Source organism: Petromyzon marinus, chromosome 17 (assembly GCF_048934315.1).
Source record: "Petromyzon marinus isolate PM22_M1 ecotype Great Lakes invasive population chromosome 17, UKy_Petmar_22M1.pri1.0, whole genome shotgun sequence".
NCBI lineage: Eukaryota > Metazoa > Chordata > Hyperoartia > Petromyzontiformes > Petromyzontidae > Petromyzon > Petromyzon marinus.
In genome coordinates, this window is record NC_133683.1 from 7,403,507 (window position 1) to 7,423,954 (window position 20,448).

General features: G+C 45.3%; 1 long non-coding RNA gene across 1 annotated transcript in view; it reads right to left on the minus strand.

Moving 5' to 3' along the window:
* Positions 1–8,671: 8,671 nt before the first annotated feature.
* LOC142924803 (uncharacterized) overlaps positions 8,672–20,448 on the minus strand; it is a 331,170-nt gene continuing 319,393 nt past the window's right edge. The window contains exon 5 of the long non-coding RNA XR_012941872.1: positions 8,672–8,819. This is a non-coding gene — a long non-coding RNA (uncharacterized LOC142924803). The remainder of the gene's footprint in view (positions 8,820–20,448) is intronic.

Sequence of the window (20,448 nt, forward strand, 5' to 3'; positions counted from 1 at the left end):
TTACACTGCTAGGTGGATAGAGGCAGTGGAATGTAAAAAAAAACTTTCACCATTGTTTACACTCCCACGACCAAAGATCAATTCACACCCGTGACCTCTGGATTGCAAGTCTAGTGTGCAAAGCCTTACACTACTGCACCATCGTATAGACTCATCTGTGAGCAGTTGTTAAGGTCAGCAGAGCAAACCGTGATCATTGTCAATGGGTCATTACAGATAATGCCAGTAATGCTATTACACCTCACAATTGCACAGTATTTCTGAGATCACAAATAATAGTGGTAATACAATACTTTCATCATGCAGCAGACGATTCATGTTGTTGATGCAATTTGTCACACGTAAGCATGTGTGCTTGTGGGAAGGGGAGCGGCTGCGTTGTTGTTTGTGAACTGCGCTACCAATCCTGTGTGACCGGAGTACTATTTCTGGCCACAGCCAACAACAGTGGAAAATATTAGAACCAGTGTTGAGCTTCCCTTAAGTTGATTCTGTCTTAAAATGAGTACTTGATGAAGTGTGTGAAAATCATCACTGGCGAGATAAAGGTGCACACCACCCCCACAGGCACTGTGCGAACCTTCATAGATGCACTTGTCTCAGTCTGTGAAAGGCTACACAGGGAATCTTTGTAGTGGTGACATGGCCGAGTGTAAGTGTTTGTTGATTGTTGCGGTAATTTGCGGCTGCCCAGGTGAATACTGTGGGTGCATTAACTGCACATCATAAATGTTGCCTGCTGCATAGTGAACGTAAAAAACCCATTAAGTAATTCAAAAAAAGTGCCTCGGTATAATTTGCCAAATGTTCAAAAATTACTCAAATGACTTAATTTAATTTGGGAAAAACGACGTAACAATATAATATCCCTAGGCTGCAGGTCCCCGGAATAGTTGACCTGAGATGTAAAGCACTTTGAGATGCTGCCATATTATATTTAGTAAGCACCCTTTACATGCAAATCCTGAAACTGAAAATCCTTTACCTGTGTGTGGACGTGTGCAGCACGTGGTGTTACTCACGAAGGCCTGCATTGCATACATCATCCCGGACACGCCATCCCATGTGCGCGCCTGCATGCGCCGCGAGCGCTTCGTCGTACAGACGATTCTGCAGCAGGCAGAGCTGGGCCGTCTCCGTAACACCCTCCTCACCGATGCCCCCAGCTCACCGCCATCGCCTCAATTCCACGTTGAGGATGAGCAGGCAGAGATGGGCCTGCTTCGCTGCTCACTGCATAAGGAGTCTCCTGGCGTATTGCACCCACCCCAGCGGTGCCACATGGAGAATGAGCAGGCAGAGAAGACTGGTGACGACTCACTGCTGAAGGGATCCGAGGAGGAATCAAGCAGCGAGGATTCGTCAACTGTCTTCTACAGCATATAAACTACTCAGACTTTTAAAGGAGGCTGCTATCCTAACGCTGTTTGCACGTGGACAAGGACATTGCAGTCGAGGACTATCTGTATATATATATTAATAAATAGTTTATGATTTAACATGTCTCAATCATCTCATGTCTTTTCATACGAATCACGATGTGAATGAGGAAAACTAGAAATTATTGTTATTTTGTAAATATTTTTTATTTTGGTTTAACACGTAGGCTTTCGGGCCCAATATCATCCATAGAGGTGTGTTTTGGGTTAGATCGCGTACATATATAAACGTGTCGTTAAAACCCACCACCACTCGATACAGCCAACTAGTAAGGGTTGTCATGGAAACAGAACAAGCCAATTCGTCACTGGTACTTTGGAGAGCCAAGCCACAACATTTATAATCGGAGTACGACGTTTTGCCAGTAATTACAACTAGCTTCATCAGGCGACAGCCAGATTTGTGACACTCTCGCGCAAAGTGGGGGGGGGGAGATTACCGAGTCAACGTACATTATGCATGTGCATAATGAGAGCATTTTGATCTTGTCCTTCCTGTCTATTGTGTATTAAAATAGCCGTACCAATGGTAATCCCTATTGAAGTATGGTGCCCTTTATAGGCATGCATTTAAATAATGTATTATTTGTTGGCACCCGTGTTCAGCAGTAGCAGAGCACACGTGCCAACAAGGACACTCAGTTGATTTTAATGTTGAAGTTCTGTGCAAAACTAGCTACTGCTGGCCAAGAATAATTCGAGAATCTATCGAAATTGAAAGAAAAATTTACCGTTCGGATAGCTACCGCCTTTGTGCTGTGTGGAAGCGACCCATCAAATAGTACATTAGATGAAACTCCGAGTACCCACTCAGGAGGTATAGTGGTAAAGCAGTGGAGGAAAAAAAAGCAAATTTTTAAATTTGCCCTTGTTGAATGATAGAGTCGAGACACACAGCAAGCGAGATTAAGAAAGCGCATCGGAAGAAATAATGGAGGTGAGAGAGAGAAACAATTGCCTCCTGGAGAAGGAAAGGCATTCCTACCGAGGGAGACAAGTTGACAAAGATTTTGATAATGGGAACCGGTGGCGTGGCTCGATCTTCCCTAGGTGCGCAACACGCTACCGAAAGAAAACTAAATCCTATTCAAAGGCTAAAATAAGCTCCATTTTTTGTATAAGAGCCGGATAAACAATAACCCCATCCATAGACTGAGGAAGAAAGGGAAGAGCCTGAACAAAGGGGAGGAGATTACGACGGAGATGGGTTGGAGGTGGAGAGAAGGGGAGAGGGGAGGCCGTAAAGGTGGCTGCACATTCAAGGAAAGCGGCGTAGAAAGAGTTGAACGGGGACATGGAGACAGTAGAGACAAGGGTGGAGAAAGAGGAAGGGAGGATCTTTCAGTGCTCGCTACAGGAAACCCACAAAACTGAATTTCCTAAACTCGTGTCGCCTCCGTGACAGCAGCACCACCAACGCCACAGACTCACGCTCCCCTAATCGATAATACCATCTCCATTGCCGACCAGCCACGAGATGGCTGCTCTCAACACCTCGGTCGTGGTGTATGCAGCAAAAGACTTCCGGCTGGTGAGCATCCGGCCATTGCGAGGGTTGGAAATAAACTGAAGCACGGGGCGACTCCCACAACCTTCGGGTATTTCCCAACTGGATGACGTCTTGGGACGAAGCCAGAAGTAAGCCAAATACGCACTCAATAAATGGGACAAAGATCCCAGAGAAGCCTCCAGAAATGTCACAGGAGGCTCGGGTGTGAGAAACCAGACTCCATGTGGGGTCCTCCAGACCTCTGCCCTCCAGTTCATCAACATTTGTAAAAGCAGGACGTCTCAAAGGTACGTAGCATGGGTGAGGGACGATGTTGAGAACCACGTTCCATGATTAGGCGCTTTGACAGGTTGGGATCCGAGTAAACTTTTAATGGACCTCACCCTACGACATTACGGATAGAAGGATAGTGTGCCGGCACAATCCGGACACCCTGCTACACCGAAACACTCTGCTGCATCAAACTCCCTGGTACAGCTAAACACTGGCACGATTATGCTCAAATACACACAAACTCTCGCTCAGCCAGTTGGTACACAGGTTGTCAGTTGTGGGGGACGCGGGCCCCCGGCTCCCCACCCGGGGGAGGGCTGATCTCGAGAGGGCTGCGGGCTCCGGACTCCTCGCTCGAGTGAGAGCAGCCGCTACTCGACTCCTCGCTCGCGGGGAGAGGGCTGCCGCTCTCCGGCTCCTCTCTCTGGCTCCAGATCCACCCAGGACGGAGATCACAACCCCAGTCTCCTCCAACAGCTACCACAGACACAACAAATCCGTCAACATCAGTTGGTTGACACCGAGGCGACCGCAAGGCAAACACCGGCTTAAAGCTAAACGATACGCATGGAGCTGCATCTCACAATGCAGTGCACGAAAACTGATTAAATAATACAGATTTAAGTTTGCAAATTAACACAAAATTCGTTCTCAATTTTAGTTTTCCAAATGCGCTATCGGCGTAATGTCAAGAGACAAATAAATCATCCATTCGTAAATCTCGCATAGCCGTGCAGGCCCTGTGTCATAAAATGCGGTGGGTGGCCTTTTATCTTGTACACAATAGGAGCCAACACTTTCACATTAGCTGTGTTATGAGAATGTGCGGCGCACGAGAGTCAAGCTGAAATTGTTATTCTCAGAGATGGAATTAGGAAAATGAAGTGCAAAACCCAAGTTTAATGAGACTGTAATTTTGTGCAGTCGCTGGTGACGGGGCTCGGACGATCGACTTGATAAGACTTGAGACCTCGGTTTCAACCCAAGCAGTCAAAATCCAGATTCAAGCCCAGAATCTCATTATTGCCAACGCACCGCTTTGATCTCTGAGCCACCCGTCCACTTTGCATATATAGTGTTATCATATATTTTATCTGAATGTCACCGCTGTACACTCAATTTTAACGGTGATTTTCAATATCTACCTTTGGGATGTTTGCCAAATTCACAGATATTTTTTAAGAGTGACAAGAGAAAACCCATGCATCTTACGTGACACTTTGTTGTGCTCTGCATTGGCAGTGATTGAATAACGCTTAAACGTATTTGAGTTATCGACAAATGAGTTTTAAGTTGGTAATAATAAACTAATATTACCGCGCACAATTTTGGAAACAAACTTAACATTGAGCGCCACTCGGAGGCGATAAGTACACTCAAACTTTGCACGGGCAGTGTCGTACACCTACTTGCTGTACTGCCTCTTACCAGCTGGAGGCGGGTGGGCTCACGCACGCCACGTACGCACCTGTGCGTTGCGATGGAGGATGTCCAAGAAGGAGCCGAGGCCCAGGCTGGGGAGGTTGCGCGAGTCAAAAGCTCGGCAAGCTGCTTCTCCACGCGTGACAGCGCGGGTAGGCACAGGGGCTCTGCCATCTTACTTGCGTGGCTCAGCAGACGGACCAGATGCTTGGCTACCGCCTCTGCGAAGGAGACAAGCAATGCCATTGCAGGAGAGGACAACGATGCTGTAACTCGCTCCAATAGGCTCAACAACTGCAACTCTCTCTCTGCCCTCCCACCCCCCACGTCTCATCTACGGCCTCCCGATAAGTTTCATCATCACTCTCCAGATGACTCAAAAAACAAGTTTAACACGAAGGCCTTCGCGACCAATATTACCCATAATAGAGATTTTTGGGTTAGGTCACATAAATAGTGCATATTAAAGCGTATTATTGAGTGCATGTTTACATGATCTAACCCAAAAATCTAGATGGACTAAAAAAAACCACTGGCAGACTTCTCGCACCCGTATGCAAGACGATATCGCCCCAATATTCGAATTGTTCAACTATCCCCCGAACCAGTCCAGGATTAATTTCAAGATCACACTCAGCATTCTGAAGGTCCTCCGTGGTCTGACCCCCTATGTACAATACAAGAAACTACATTTTATTCAGATTGTGCTTTCGATATCGTGTAATGAGACGGAGTATCCACTCGGATCTCTCACGGAGCAGCGGAACCCGTCCTATTGGAGAATGGCCCGCAGAAGAGAACATCACAAAGCTACCTCTGACATTGCTTCTAGTGACCTCTGGTCCACAGAGTAAAGGGAAGCACATTCCCACCCACTCTGTTGAGCCGATATTGGACTTGGTCAAATTAAGTGCATAGCCATTTATTTAGTATGTCTTGGGTTTTTTTGACAGTCATTAATGACCGAGCTGAGACCATCAACTGGCTGCACTTGACAAAAGCAAGTTTAATCACAGGTGGTTACCCAGATTCGAACCCAGGATCTCAGCGTTTCCAGTTCAATGCTAATAATCTCTCTCAGCCACCCGGGTCATCTCGACGTAAATTTGACAAACTGATGCGTCGTGATATGCCAAACTCTTACTAATGCATTAGTAATAATCGAGACGAGATGTGAAATAAGGTGTTTAGAGAAGCTACGACAATTCAGCGCGCGTGCAATCCAGTAGACTCTTGATTATCCGTGTGCGGTTTATCTGATTTGCGGATTAACCACGCACATGAGATTTTTACTTATTAATAACTCATGGATTTTCCCTTAGGCCCAAATTAATAATCTAAAAATAGTTATACATTGTAATTCTTGGAAATGTTTGTTACAAGTCACGTGCTTATATCGAGCAAATATGTGCGCCCATGAATCCGAAATCTACGTGATCACTTCGACAGTACAGTAGTTGCATATCTTTACAACAGTGGGTGGAGTTTGATTGATGGTGATTGGCGTGGCTCTGCTATCCACTTAGAGGGCCGAGTCTTCTGCTCGGGAGCAGGAAAGTTTTATCACCGACCACGTGCATCGATCGGTTGATCGTTAGTTTGTGGCATAGAGATCCACAGAAAATAGATATCTTTGGATCATCCGAGATTTTTTATCATCCGCAGCCATCTTCCCCGTAATTAGCGCGGATAATCGAGAGTCTACTGTATGTGAAAATTTGTCTCCTTACTCCCCGGAAGAAGCGGCGGTCTGGTGTCGGGAGTGCTGATGTTGCCGAGAAACGCGGCCGGTTTCTCCTTGACCACGAGGTCGCGAGGAGTCTCGAGGGAGCCACAGCACAGAGCCAACTGAAACAGCTTCCCGGCCAGCGTGTCCCCTTTCACCTGCCCCAGGAAGTCCTGCACACACTGTTGGTGGAAACAATAAAGGACCCAAACCACTTGCAGCCATATCACACTGTTGGGACAAATAGAGGGTGACACATGCATAGATGTCCGACCAATTTCAATGCCCCCCCTTACTTTTGTCTCAACGTGTGACTGAATTTTGTGAAAGCGATGGCCCTAAATATTATAGAGGAGAGTTAATTCAGTGGTAGAGAAAGTTTTTTGATAATGGTGGAAGTATCCACAGACTTGAAACGTATGGCGATTATCACTCATTAAATAATTCCGAGGACAAATGTATTATGGAAAATCTTTGACAAATGTACGCAAATGCATGAACTTTCTCGCACGGTAATTTTGTTGCATTAAGTCCAGACGCCATGGCCCCCACCTTCTTCAGCTTATTCACAAAGATGTCATCGGCGTTCTGGAAGACCTGCAGCACCATCTCGGTCGCCGGCTGTGTCGTGAACTGTCGGCGAAGATCGGCGCTCGTCCCTGGCAAGGGGAACGACTCCAACAGGTATTTCTTGATCTTGTGTGGCCGGCCCTCCACCTCCTGCTTGATGTCACACTCAATGCGAGCCAGCCCATGGTCCATCGCCTCCCGCTCGCCTTTCTGGGCCTTGCCGATCACCTAAACAAACAACACAATGTTAGCAACTGTGGCGGCCACAGGTGCAGGGCAGTGCTGTAGTTGCGATGATGGAACACGTGATGGACGAGTGGTTCAACAGCGAATGCAAGGTGTGCTGCTAATGCACGATTGCAATCGAGAGATGGGATTGGTGGATCATCCTAGCAGCAGTGGCTTTTGGCAAGCCATCGAACAAAGACAGTTACCCCATCACTCGCTTTCAGATGGGCTTCTGCGGCCAACTGGAATGCTCTTCCTTCCGATATTAGGAAGCCATTGGAGCTATGCACTTTTAAATCTAGATTGAAAACAATTTCTTTAGAACTGCTTTTTGTGTTCAGTTTGTTGCCCTCCACACCTCCGATTAGCACAGTTGGCTACGTACAGTGCGAAAGAAGTTCAACATATATACTTGTGGTTTTACCCAATCCAGTAATTTCTGAGTACTTGTTTAGATTTGCAAATTTTGATTCTGACGCCGGCACACATGTCCTCCTCATTCATTAATAACAACACGGGATTTTTTTTTACATTATTTGTGAAGCATATAGAAATGCAGTTTTGGATAATACACCCGCAATATTAACTAGGGCGACTCCTGGGATCGAATCGCGAACCTCTGAAACAAGCGACAAATGCACAAAGACTCGGGAAAGAATATTTCTGTAAGGAACGGTACAGTGAAATAGGCCTCAGCCTTCAATACGATATATATTAACATGATGTACTTACACGAGCAGTTACTTCAGTGCTCTTGTCGCAGCACTGCACTCCCAAAACTGAAGTCGTGTTGGAAGTCTGTCTCAGACTGCATGACAAAAGGATACACCACATTCACTTGACAGGGAGACAGGTGTGAAACTTGTGTGCCTGAGCAACTGAGGATAGCTCAGCATTGTGGCCGTGTAAGGCAAACGCAGGGGCGGGGGAATATTGGTAAAAGGCTGATGCAGTGTCACTCTCAGGTGTGAACACAGCGACACGTACGTTGTGGCTGTGTGTCAGCAATTCCAGAACGCATTTAATTCAGAAAGTAAACCCCCTCAAGGGCAACAACAATACATACTTGAGGCAATCTTGATTTGAAGCTTTCTCGACTGCAGGAATCCACACTCTTTGGTTCTTTCGGTAAAGTCACGTAAAATCGAGGAGGAGGCCGCTTTCCTACCTGACAGTTACACGCTAATTTCTCACGTTAACATCACTAGCCCTGGACACTTCTTTATGACCCATGGGCTACACACATTTCAAACCATTTAAAACAGTCTGCCTCAGTAGCACACCAAGGCTTTATCACCTGATGACGGACGCTTGTGTCGCACCCGAAACGTCGTGATTTATTTTATTTTATACCTACGTGACTTTACCGAAAGAACCAAAGAGTATAACTTGAGGCATCCAATAATAATACAATTCGCAGTCAACAAGCGACGCAATGCATACACACGTACACACACACACACGCTCGTACACGCAGGCACGGCACGTAGGGAAATGCCCAGAGGTATGCTGGTGATACGGATGCCCAGATTGTGAATATCCGGAGCCCCGTATCGTTCCATGAGATGCTTCAGCAAGTCCGGCACCTTGAAGCGTGCCATCACTCCTTTGCCTCGGGAGCTGCGGCTCTTGGCCACGAAGGTCCTAAACTCTGCCGCAAACAACAACAACAACACGAGCGGGTTACGCAGAGCGCATGCTAGGGGAGCAACGACGACGCATTGATTCGGACGTGATCATTCATCCTGAAGATCGCGATATGCACACCGGATCGCGTGCGTAAGAATTTATGTTTTAGATTTGTATACGTTGCGTGTCATTGTTTCACATTGTCCAACACCCACCCACTCCAGTCACTAGAGCCGGCTGTGTTCACGTTTTAAAACAAGGCGTTGAATCTAGAATTTATTCACGAGCCCTCAATCGCGATAATCGATTGATTCGCGACATGGGTGGCTGGGGTGGCGCGTATCGCTTCTGTTTATGTCTGCAAGGAATCACTTGCTGAGCCTTCGTATCATTTCAAATACCAAACAAATTCATGCATCAGTAGCACTGGGGCCTTGAAAAAGGGAAAAAAAATCCGATAAGCGACGTTTCGGGCAATGACCCTTCTTCATATTGCATAGAAAGGCCAGAGAGATTGAGTGAACAATAAGAATTGGAAACTGCACTTCACAGCGATTACCGTGTTTCAAAAGTTATTAGGTAACCATTCATATGAACCTTATGGCGGGACCCCGGGGTCTCATAAGTCCCCGGCTCTTGCATAAACATTATATTATATATTATATATAATGTAAACATTATATTCTATATAATGTAAACATTGTGTTATAATGTAAACATAAACTTTGCTTTTTTTCACCAATGGGTTTGAAGGATGGTGGCAAGTGTTGTCTTGTTAAACTATGCCTTTAAAACTGAAAACTACTTACCTACAGTAGCTCTATTTACATACACTATCTAAAAAATAATTTACTCCCCTCGTCAATCATCGTGTTTCTCAGTGTGGATTTGTAAACACACTTGTTAAACAATACATAAAATAGTACGCGTTTTCAATGCGCTGTTCATATTGTAAAATGCGTTTTTACAAATGTGACTCTACAGCAGTTGCAGAGCCGCACTTTTATATAATTCAGGTCAAAGCCAGATAAACAGTGGAGGATAAACATCGCATGAAGGCGGGGCAATTGTTGTGCAATCATTTCAGGTCAAATTTACAGGTGCGTTTTATTCATGCCACACAGGTAGAGAGTTGAGAGTGAAACCTGGCCCACTGGCATCGTGAATCATGGATCATGAGTCACCCGGACTTGTTGTGTTTGTTTATGGTTGCTATACAAGCCATCAAATCTACACCACGAAGAGAGTTGATGAACAAGTAGGAGAGTGTGTAACTGGATTACATTCATGTGCACAGGCGTTTCACATGTGAATATAAAATAAATAACGTCGACTCAAACGCCACTCTTTAGGATTTGGCACACTCAATAACATTTTAATTGATAAATTAAGACCAACAAACCATAATCAAATGGGTCATGCATCGATGTACCAATTGTGGTTACGGACTGCTAAAGAAGAAAATGATGAATGCAGATTCGAAGTGAGTTTAAACGTGAATCTACACCATTTAAATATATTTTAAACAACCCGTTGCAAACATGACAGTAATTTGAAATGTAGCACTGTACATCAGAACAATTTGAAAGACGTTAGAGATTTGAAACTGTCCAAAAAGAAAGGAGGAAAATAAATGTATTTTTACATAATACAGGTTTTTTGGGTAAGATTGCATAAATATAAAAATATGTCGGTAAACCCACCACCACCCGACACAGCCAATTAGTAAGGTTTGTCACTTAAACAGAACATGCCAATTCGTTACTAGTACAGCACACCGGTTGTGTGTTAGAGAGCAAAGCCACAACATTAACAATCTGAGTACGTCGTTTCGCCAGTAATTACAACCAGCATCATCAGGAGGCAGCCAGAATTGTGGATTTTAAAATGTAGATTTATTTAAATCTAAATTAAAAAAACATATAGAGAAACTGGAACATTATTATTACAGAATTTGGTGAGACATGTCGAAAAGAGAATGACTCCAGCTTAGCTTGCAAGAACTAAGAGACACAGTGTGGCCATGTGGCCTTAATGAGAGAGACTGACTCCAGCTTAGCTTGCAAGAACTAAGAGACACAGCGTGGCCATGTGGCCTTAATGAGAGAGACTGACTCCAGCTTAGCTTGCAAGAACTAAGAGACACAGTGTGGCCATGTGGCCTTAATGAGAGAGACTGACTCCAGCTTAGCTTGCAAGAACTAAGAGACACAGTGTGGCCATGTGGCCTTAATGAGAGAGACTGACTCCAGCTTAGCTTGCAAGAACTTAGAGACACAGTGTGGCCATGTGGCCTTAATGAGAGACTCACTCCAGCTTAGCTTGCAAGAACTAAGAGACAGTGTGGCCATGTGGCCTTAATGAGAGAGACTGACTCCAGCTTAGCTTGCAATAACTAAGAGACACAGTGTGGCCATGTGGCCTTAATGAGAGAGACTGACTCCAGCTTAGCTTGCAAGAAATAAGAGACACAGTGTGGCCATGTGGCCTTAATGAGAGACTCACTCCAGCTTAGCTTGCAAGAACTAAGAGACACAGTGTGGCCATGTGGCCTTAATGAGAGAGACTCACTCCAGCTTAGCTTGCAAGAACTAAGAGACAGTATGGCCATGTGGCCTTAATGAGAGAGACTGACTCCAGCTTAGCTTGCAAGAACTAAGAGACACAGTGTGGCCATGTGGCCTTAATGAGAGAGACTCACTCCAGCTTAGCTTGCAAGAACTAAGAGACACAGTGTGGCCATGTGGCCTTAATGAGAGAGACTGACTCCAGCTTAGCTTGCAAGAACTAAGAGACACAGTGTGGCCATGTGGCCTTAATGAGAGAGACTGACTCCAGCTTAGCTTGCAAGAACTAAGAGACACAGTGTGGCCATGTGGCCTTAATGAGAGAGACTGACTCCAGCTTAGCTTGCAAGAACTAAGAGACACAGTGTGGCCATGTGGCCTTAATGAGAGAGACTGACTCCAGCTTAGCTTGCAAGAACTAAGAGACACAGTGTGGCCATGTGGCCTTAATGAGAGAGACTGACTCCAGCTTAGCTTGCAAGAACTAAGAGACACAGTGTGGCCATGTGGCCTTAATGAGAGAGACTTACTCCAGCTTAGCTTGCAAGAACTAAGAGACACAGTGTGGCCATGTGGCCTTAATGAGAGACTGACTCCAGCTTAGCTTGCAAGAACTAAGAGACACAGTGTGGCTCAGAAAGCGCGTTGTGACGGAGCGCGTTCCGCGTTGTGCAAAAAGCGTTCCCTAAATTAAAGAAAACGCGTTGTAGTGAAAACGCGTTATCGTGTGAACACTTGGGACAGACCCAGGTGTTGTGGGTTAACTCCCCGAGGTAAACTTTCTTCCAAATTTGTGTTTTATACGCCTTGTGCTCCGCCAATAATTGTTGTGAGTGTCGCTCCTCTGCCCTCTGTTGTTCATGGAGAGAGACTGCAACCTAGTGCCCAGTATCCTCCTCCGCGAGCCTCTTCAAAATGCTGATCTTGACACCGCTGGAAGCAGTCATCGGCCTTGACCTCACCCCACAACAGTGCAATTTTAACAGCTCAACATCAAAACACGATGATGGGTCGCTTGCACCAATCGCACAGCACCACAGCATTGACTCTCAGCTGTTACTTGTGTAGAGGGGGTCACGTGTGTCACCATAATTGCCCTAATCCTGAAACTCGTGCTGCGTAATATTTTCCTTGCCATATTATCTGTGACACACATAATGAGGACAACCGGTAAGTCAAACGAAACCAGAGGTGGGAAACCTGTTCTTAATATTATTAATTTCAGGCAATGTGAACACGACTTTTAGAAACACCGATGCAGCTATACACATGCCAGATTGTCCAGAAATTCAGTTGATACTAATAGGGTTTATTTGCCAGTATTGTACATTATTTAAATTACATTTGTTTGGGCGGCAGGGTGGTGCAGTGGTCACGCCCGTGCATGACATCTTCTGAAGGACTGCCTGGCTTCGCTTTTCTAATTATGGTCCCTTTCTCTGTATGGGTTTACTCCCATGGCAAAACAACAACAACATACAATGTAACTGGTACTAGCCAAACATCCAAATTACTCCTGCGAAAAGTTGGCAGGCCCCTCCTGAACAAGAGTCTTGAGACTCAGTGAGATTGCTTGTGTGGCGATCGAAACGTCGTGATCCATTATTATTTTTTCTACCTACGTGACTTTACCGAAAGAACCAAAGAGTAAGGATTCCTGCAGTCACGAAAGCTTCAAATCAAGATTAATGAGTGTTTACATGTTGGAGGAAATCGGAGCACCTGGAGAAATCCAAGCAAATGGGGGGGGGGGCTAACGCTCTATCACAAATCTACAGATGGAACAGGCGGAGTCCACATTATTCGACACCGCCTTCTCTACCTCCTTGACGACCAAGGGGTGGGAGTTGTCGCAATATTTTTGTAATCCACCAACCCTCACCTCTACGCAGTCGTGGATTACAGGCATACATAGCCACCACAACCACCCGGCTAAAGTAGCTGTAATGCACATCTAAAATTCTACAAAAGTTGATGGGGCAAAGGTCGTAGGTCAATTGGTTTGATTCCTATGCGCATTAACCAGTCTCTAACGTATGCACATTTAGATTCGCATTCAGCCGCCAATGGAACAGGTGGAGTCCAAAAGCTAAGTGGATGTACTGATTGTATCTTCATTGCGGGACTCATCCAGCAGTGGATTGACATGGGCTTCAGGTATCCACGTGTGGACGGGCAATAAACACTGGGGCCACCTGGCGGTAAATGTTTGCCGGTGCACATTGGGACCGGCTCACACGTCGCTGGCCCCAGGCAGCCCCCAGCCACTGGCGTGCAACACAGCGAAGGGAATCTCCCACCAATGAGAACCACGCACAACCCATGGTGCAGTCCTATAACTTGGACTCCTAAACACAACAAAACCCATAGCCGCCAACCCACACGGTTTACCCGTATTCTGTTGGGGGAAAGTGAGTGTGTTTATCCCTTGTGATGGGACTTTGTAGGATGGACGTTGAGATTTATAAGGGGCACGGGGTGACCAACAAGGTCTGAATTGGTCTGTAATAAGGAAGGCACTGATAAGGGGTTGACAGCGATGCAAACCCCACACAATACAAAACGGCAAGCGGCCAGCAACAACAAAAAATTATAATACATAACTGTCCAATGAGTAATTAGATCATTAAGATCAAAGAAACGTGTTCCTTAAATTGATCAAGTTTATTGTTGCAAGAGTTTGGGAAAACAGGAAGACCGGGTGTGGATTCCAGAGTGGAGCAGTGCAAACTGATAAATCTGAAAAGAAGAGTGAGGTGACCTGCATGGTGGTGAGCGGGTGGGTGAGTAAATGGGTGAGTGTTTGAGTAAACGAGTGGAGGAGTGAGTGATAGGGTGATTGAGTCAGTGACCGGATGCGTGAGTGACTGGATGCGTGGGTGACTGGATGCGTAGGTGATAGGATGATTGCGTGGGTGACTGAATGAGTGGGTGACTGAATGAGTGGGTGAGTGGATGAGTGCGTGATTGAATGGGTGACTGGATGAGTGGGTGACTGGATGAGTGGGTGACTGGATGAATGGGTGACTGGATGAGTGGGTGATTGGATGAGTGTGTAATAGGATGATTGACTGAGTGACTAGCTGAGTGTGTGATTGAATTAGTGACGAGATGAGTGTGTGATAGGGTGATTGAGTTAGTGGGTGACTGGATGATAGGGTGATTGCGTGGGTGACTGGATGCGTGGGTGACTGGATGAGTGGGCGACTGGATGCGTGGGTGACTGGATGAGTTAGTGATAGGGTGATTGAGTTAGTGACTGGATGAGTTAGTGACTGGATGAGTGGGTGACCGAGTTGTTTAGTTGAGTGCGTTCTTGTGACCTGCAGTGAGGCGCGGTGGTTGAACGCGGAGTGGATGAGACGAAGCGGTCAAAGTGTCTGGTAGACCGAGTCCCTTAACGTGGGTGGAGGGGGGAATCAACGAGGGGAAGTTCACTGCAACATTCACCACGGTGGTGCTAGTAGTCGCAGCGAAAAAAAAGTGATACAGGGCTGAATGAATGAAGGTTGAGGCGAGGATGCAAGATGGTGTAGAGGAGGCAAAGAGGAGGGTACAGGAGGTGAGGTGTTGAGGTGGCGTAGTGAGGAGGCGTAGAGGAGGTGTAGAGGAGGCGTAGAGGAGGGTGCCCCGCTCTTGGCGTTGATCTTGGTGAACACGTGTCCGCGCCCCGTCTCGTAGCTCTGCCCGGTGCTGATGCAGCCTCCACCGGCCGAAGCGCCCAGCGTCCTCGCTGAGTCCGTGCCCAGCTCCGCTCTGAGCAAGCTCTCCATTGCACGCTATCTGCTCGCAGCAACAGACACAACGATAAACTCCCCCCCCCCCCCGGTCCCGTGTGGCCTCTAAATACTTATTTCCTTAGGAGAGGTGATTTATCGGACGAGGCCTAAATTGTAAAATAACACACACAGCGTTTACCAAAAGGGAACGCATACTGATGCCTATCTGAATGCATATTCGCATCATCACCCCGTACAGAATACCTCTCATCAAGATGCTCATACATCTGGCTAAAACAGTGTCAGATTTGTGAAAGTCTGAGGAGAGATTAAACATGTCAAAGAAATGCGACGATTGAATGTCTACAATAATGCTCAAATTTACAGAGCAGTGAATGCCAAACCAAGATTGAGCAGCAATACTGCTGAAAGTGAACAGGTTATTAAACAATTAAAATACCACATATTATGGGAGTGGCTGACAAATTAGCGCGAGTTTTGGAAAAGCAAAAAGCTAAAAATCTAAGTACGATTTGGCACGGTACACAAAATTCAAAAAATTGTAACTCGTACTAAAGATTGATTGCTTAAGTCATCAACAGATGGTATGTATCGGATTAATTGCTTACGTGGCAGATGTTATATTGGCCAGACGGGATGTAACATTAGAGCAAGACTAAAAGAACACCAAATAAATATTAAACACTCTCAAACATAACTGTTGGAAGTTGCAGTACATGCTTGCCAACAAGGACACTTAATTGATTTTGATAACGATGAAGTGTTGTGTAAAACAAATTATTACTGTTGATTTAAAGCTTTCGTGACTGCAGTAATTCATATTCTTAGTTCTTTCGGTAAAGTCACGTTGAAGGGAATCAACAAAATAATAAAATATATAAAAAACAATAAAAATTCTCACGACGTTTCGACCATAACACAAACGGTCGTCTTCAGGTGTGTCGGTTTGCATACATTTATTTATTTATTTTAAAGCGGTGTATCTATTTATTTATTTATTTTTTAGAAACGCTAGCCACGCGCAGCGATTTGACAATTTATTTAGACGGACTAGTCCATCTATGTTCTGAAAAGAGGAGGGAGTCAAAATTTTTAAATAAATAAATAAATACCCCGTTTAAAAATAAATACATTTATGCAAACCGACATACCTGAAGACGACCGTTTGTGTTATGGTCGAAACGTCGTGAGAATTTTTATTGTTTATATATATTTCATTATTTCGTTGTTTCCCTTCAACGTGACTTTACTGAAAGAACTAAGATTATAATTATTACTGGCCAAGACTAATTTGAGAATCCATTGAAACTGAGAAAAATGTAATTATTTTAACCGCTCTGACAGCTACAGGCTTAGTGCGGCCTGGAAGCGTATTATTAAGTAATTGTGATTGTAAGATGAGGAGATGAAGGCAGAAGAAGAAGAAGACGTGGGGCGATGTGGTGATGCGGTCGAACGTGGTGGCCCGAGGAACGGAGGGAGAGATGGCACGGGACGGGGCGGTGTGGAGAAGGTGGCAAGGACGGCGAACCCCACGTGAGTGGAACAAACGCGTGGAGGAAGAAGACATCTCACATTTATCATTACTTATAGAGGAAACATACTAATTAAATGATTACTAATCAATTATATAATTTCAATAATCCCCCTCCCCGCCTCTGATTTCTGCACCTGATGGGTTCAGTGATGACATCGCCTTTCTCTATTTAAGACCGGAAGCAGGTGGATGGCTTCACTATTCTGGCAAATCGCCCGATGATGCTGGATGTAATTACCAGTGAAACGTCGTACTCATCTTGTGGATTTACTCTCCAAAACACCGGTGGGCTGAAGTAGTAACTAAAAGTGGAGTTTTGTTTACGTGACAAATTCCTTACTAATTGGCTGTGTCAGGTGGTGTAGGGTTATGACACATTTATACTTACACGATCTAACCCAAAAACCTTTGTTATGAAATTAGGACAATTTATGAAATATATTGTATACCAGAAAATACAGCAATTGACTAAAAATATACGGCAATAGATGTAACCTCGCAGCAGTGAACGTGACGAAATTTAATCATGGAAATGTCCGCTGCACAAAACCTTGAGTTCATCGCCCCACACGTGGTACCTCAGCCTCAGGATGAAATAAATCATCAGGGAGTTCTCTGTCAAGCAATGCATTTTGCTCAGTTTCCTTCCAATGGTGCTATTGGCTCCATGTCATGAGATGAAGGATCCCTGTGCAACTCTCACACAGCAGTGAACCACCTCATGTAAGAGAACAGCTCGTGGAAGGAGATATCATTGCAGATATCAGGCAGAATAGACCTGGGATGGGACCGAGATTGGTTCAGATTCTCGTCACCGATGTTGGCCGTGAGTGGGAATAGAACTCGGGTCGCCGGATCCCGTCGCACGGTGCGCTAACCACTTCGGCACCGCTCCCCATGTAATCCTCACTTCAAGCACACACCTCATCACCGACACAGCTTCCACATCGTCATATCCACCACTCCTCCCCCAGCCCCATCGCTTACAACACTCTCACCCCTTCCCTCTCCACAATGCCGATGCACCTCACACTCCCCATACCTCCCATGCTCCCACCAGCAGCTTCCACTCCCGATGACGCCTCCTCACAATACCCCTTCACTCCCTCCCATCGGACCGCCATTCTCAAACTATAACTTTTAAACTAAACTATATTTTGATTTAAAGCTTTCGTTACTGCAGGGATTCATATCCTTGGTTCTTTCGGTAAAGTCACGTAGAAGGGAAACAATAAAATAATAAAAATATAAGACAATAAAATTATCCCGACGTTTCGACTGCAACACAAGCAATCATCAGGTGATGATGATCATCAGGTGATGTTGCAGTCGAAACCTCGTGAGAATTTTATTGTTTTATATTTTTATTATTTTATTGTTTCCCTTCTACGTGACTTTACCGAAAGAACCAAGAATATAAACTATATTTTTTATTTTACCAGTTGGAGGCCCCACTGAGCTATGGAGCTATTTTTCAGAAGCAACCTGGCTATCACAAATGTTATCTTCAACGAAGTGGCTTATCCCGTGGAAATTTATAGAGGCCAAATACTCTAAACGCGTGATGTTTATTCTAAATGTAGTGAGAGAGACATGCAACCTCAAAATATACAGCAGGCGACGGGGTCGGGATTGAATCCACGGCCTCCTGCGTACCAGGCGAGGTAGTTAACATATTGCCACTGTGGTGCCCTGTGGTCACGTGAGGCCTACCACTTCTGAATGGCTTGTGATGCATATTTGAATATTACTGCAAGCGTCTTAGCCTCATTCATTAGTCAGGTATTCGAAGGGAATATTGTCATTTGGTAACGCTATTTCAAATATCGCTCATTAAACGTTCAATTTTAATGCAATGCAATTGAGGGACTTTGTAGAGTCTTGTCGTGGTCTGGAGCTGTGGTTGTTGTGTTGCTACCTTGCCCAAGCTTGCATTTGTTGACAAATTGGCAGGAATGTATGTACTTTGTATTTTTAGCAATTTGCTTACATTTTCTCCATCTTGCCTCTCATCGGTTTTGGAAATAGCTCGCTGACCCTCCCCTACTGGACATAAGTGAAAAAGATCTTCATAGCTCATCGTATTCCTCCAGGATATAAAATAGATTCTGATTCTGATTAATCAGTGGCGCTGCGAACAACCTATTCCCTCTATTGCTGCGGGAATCTGCATCCACACATGATCAAGCACCCCTGTCTAATGCAATAGACATGGTTCCTTTGTCATAGGCATGTAATTCTGCAAATGTGCAGAAATGTCTACCGTATGCGACTTACTCCAGACAAGGTTAGACTATTAAACGTGACCTGTTGTGACACGTCTAATGTGTATTGTGTGGTCGTTAGCACAGAAAGATGCATCTGGTAATGTCCTAATGGACCAAAAATAGTAAAAAGGAGGCTGGGTCTGTGTTGTTCAGAGTGACCACCATATACAGACTCTTGTACGTACAAACGAGTTCGGTTCCATAGGTCTGTTCGTAAGTCGATTTGTTCGTGAGTCCAACTTTACTCCCGTCGATTTCAAACACGTTTTACGACTTGTACACTAAACACGGGGAATGGCTTTAACAGTTGCCTCTGGTTCTTCACGTTCTGCAGATGTAGATGCCACCATCACCACCTATTGTGCGGTGGTTGAACTTGCGACTCTCGGTCCGAACAGGAAACTGGACATACGGACAGGTTTGATCATATCTCTGAAAGTTCGTAAGTCGAATGTTCGTAAGTAGAGGAGTCCCTGTGTAGTGGCATAGAATCGTAATGTAACAGCATAGCGCCTGCTGCTGGCAGGGAAAGGGATCTGAGGCTTACGGCCCTGACGTCAGCAGGCCAAGTTATACACAAGAGGGGGATCTAGGGAAAGGTCGCAGAAGGGGCACTGAATTCATAATGATACAATAATTCAGTAACACTGTACAAGTGTACAGCACGTCAGATCATTACATGGCCTAACCCTGGTTGGAAACACCGTGGGAGTGAAGAAGAAGATGGATTTCTAATCATTATTTACATTTGTAAGGTGCATTTTATCCGTATGCCACCAGACTTAACTTGGAGTGTCTAAATTCCCTTTGCCCACCAGAATGAATAGACCTCATCTTTCCCACCCCTGCAGACTTGGTATTAAAGTAGATACATGCTAATGTTTACAAAGTAACGGGCTCTTGACCAATTTCATTTCCACATAAATCAATCATTTGGAAATAGGCCCCACTATACCCCACCGACTACAGCACTCTAATCTTGCCTCCTCGTTTTGCCTCTTCCACCTGCCTCATGCTCGTCAGCACCGCCTTTCGTGCAGCCATGCGGGTGTGAGGTCATCATCACGAGAGGCCGTGCACTTCATCGTTCGCACGCGGCGGAGGAACCACTGAAGTCAAACGTTTACATACGTGCGGTTTAGTGGGGTCATTTCCGAGCGAACTCGGTTTTAGAAGTGTTTATTGTTGAATGTGGAAGGGTTTGGGTTAGTTTTCGGGTTACCACCTTTTCCACTATGGAGATCAAACCCAGACCTATGTTTCAGTCTGTCTAGGTCTGTCAACAACCATGCAGTAGTAAAGTTCAGCACAGTACCGGTACCAGATCTCGGTACAAATTAATTCATGCCACCCAAACACAGATGCCAATTCACAGACTGTCTCGGCTGGACCGGGACAGGAGGTAACCCAAGGGTAGTGGGAGGATAACCGCTTTGTGAGCTATTTGTAAGTAATGCGTTTAGAGTATTTGGCTACTATAAATTTCCACGTGATAAGCCACTTCGTTAAGCTATAATTTGTGGCCAGGTCGCTTCTGAAA